This window comes from Acyrthosiphon pisum, chromosome X (genome assembly GCF_005508785.2).
Source record: "Acyrthosiphon pisum isolate AL4f chromosome X, pea_aphid_22Mar2018_4r6ur, whole genome shotgun sequence".
NCBI classification, from domain to species: Eukaryota; Metazoa; Arthropoda; class Insecta; order Hemiptera; family Aphididae; genus Acyrthosiphon; species Acyrthosiphon pisum.
The window spans coordinates 123,172,774-123,175,498 of record NC_042493.1 but is presented as its reverse complement, the minus strand read 5'-3'; positions in this window follow the sequence as shown (position 1 = coordinate 123,175,498).

Genomic DNA, 2,725 nt, shown 5'->3' with positions numbered 1-2,725 from the left:
AATTAAAATTTGATAAATTTTGTCAAAATTTGATCTTTAAATGCTTATAAAAAAAATTGTGCCTATGTATTTTTAATATTTTTCAACTGATATTGTAACAATATATTAGGAGCTTTGTATTAAATTTATACACTTTTTGGCCCAATAGATAAAACTTTATTGATATTTATAGAAAAAAAAAACTAAAAAAATTGAAAACTTACAATGTCCGTAAACAGCTCAAAAAGAGTCAAATTATTTTAAAAATTTTATCGTATATATAAAATGCTAATATAAACATTCAGTGAAATTTTAAAGTTTCTACAGTCACTCGTTTTTTAATTACAACAAAATAAGAAAATCGTTACGTAAGAAATCGAGTGAATATCAAATGTTGTAAAAATATGAATTTCAAACGCCCATAAAAATTTAATTTGAGTTTCTTATAGACATTTTTTTTTTGGTAAAGGTAGATTATCCTATAAGGAATCTTGTATTACATTTTAAAATCTTAGATTTAAAAAGAAAAATTTTTATGAATTTATAACTCGAAATAATTTGCAAATTTTCGTGATTTTTCCATATTTTGTCATTTTTTGAACTTTAAATGCTTAAAAAAAAAAACTGTGACTAACGATTTTTAATATTTTTCATCTGCCTTTGAAACAATATACTAGGAGCCTTCTATTAAATTTTCAAGCTTTTTTATCCAACAAATAAAATTTTATTGATATTTTTAGAAAAAAAACTAAAAAAAAATGGAAAATAAAAATGTCCGTAAAGAGCTCAAAATACATCAAAATATTTTGAAAATGTTATGGTGTATAGAAGATGCTAAGATAAACATTCAGTCAAAATTTCATGTATCTACGGTAATTTTTTTTAAAGTTACACCAAAAACCAAATTCAATTTTGTGAAAAATCGATTTTGCGTAAAAATTCCCGTTTTTCCTTAATTTTTCTTTTGTTTTTCCCGGCGCTTTTGAAAACCACTGCGAAATTTAAATTTTGACCTCCCCAATGCACCAACGATATTCACTTTCTGATCGAACAAGATACTGAAGTTGAAAATCGTAGCATTATTTCGACTACTTATCGTGTATACACAAAAAAAAAAAAAAATGAAAAAAAATATAAAAAATAAAAAAACACACATCATTGTAAAATCAATACATAATATATCGTTCCACTCAGAATGTAAAATACCTACCGCCTTTAAGCACATGCCTGTGGTGGTGATGGTGGTAGAGAGTTAAATAAGATAATATGAACAATTTAATTATAAATAAGAAAAACGGATAAGAATTGAATAATCAATCTATACAATTAGAATACTTATAAGTTATAACTAATAATATTAAATTACAACAGTTAAATATAGTTCCTTATTATTTATTCAAGTATTAAAAATAACCAAATCTGAATTTTTTTTTTTCATTTCTATAGTACCTAATACGATTCCCTTCTGTATGGAATATGGCCCTTTTTATATTTACTGGCATTGAGTTGTAGTTTTTTGGACCTAGATAATCTATGAATTTTTGACCAAACGATTTTCTAGAATACTCCATTCTGACGTCAAATGCCCTATTTTTTCTTTTGATAATCCTTTTCATATCCAGAAAGGATTCAAAGTTTTTAATTATATATACAATAGTTATTTTTTTTATAAACAGAATCAAATGGTAACACATCTAATAACTTAAAGTTTTCTTTAGTTGAACCAATTAAAGTAGTTTTACTTAAACATATCCTAAAAATGTTTCTTTGTAAAAGTTGTAGTGGTCTACCGCATTTTAATTCAGTCAAAAATATTGTTTTGACTTTTATTTGATGTAAAAGTATTTTTCAAAAATTATAAAGAAATTAGGTAGGTACCTAGCCAATTGATTGATTTTATTTTTATAAACAAATTATTATTAAAAATTACATATTTAAAGTAAATATTAGTATTGGTATTAGTAATATTAATATTAGTTAATACAAGTATTATTACTTATATTTACAGGCAAAATTTTAAAATTACTATTTACAAATGTAAAATAAAAATAGTGCATTAATATAAAAGTATTTATTTGTGTATCACGAGAGAGTCGGGATTTATACGTTTTTACATATCATTTTTGACTTTCTGAGTACTCATATTAAGCAGTCTTATGAAAGAGACAGTATAGGTTATTAGTTGTTACTAGGTAGTACAACTGCGCCAGTGCATAGGGGCGGCTCCAGAGACATGATTAGAGGGTGACAAAGTCATAATTTTTAGAAAATATATTTTTTTTGGTAATTTTGTTTTTAACAATATAAAATTGTTTAGAAATACAGCTTTGGGAGGTGGGGCTAGAGCTCCCCTGACAGTTTAACGCATAAGAGTCCGCAGGGTTTGGTATGTGTGGACAAATTCCCAGTGTTGAAAAGTATTTGAGTAAAATTATTCAAATACTTTTTTCTGTATTGAATACTTTTTAAAATACTTTTATTTTTGAAGCATTTGAACGGTATTTTAAAATTTTAAATACATTTTTTTACTATTGAATACTTTTTTTATTCCTTTAATTCTTTCTTCATCGTCAAATAATAATAATGTCATAATAATATTATATATATTTATAATTTATGAACAATTCTATATCGGTCTTAGTTTTTGTCTATTAATAGCTCAGCTAAATATTTTTACTCCGAGAAACCGTCTGTTGACACATGACGACGATCGCGACGATACGTCTTCGGTATACCTACCAATATA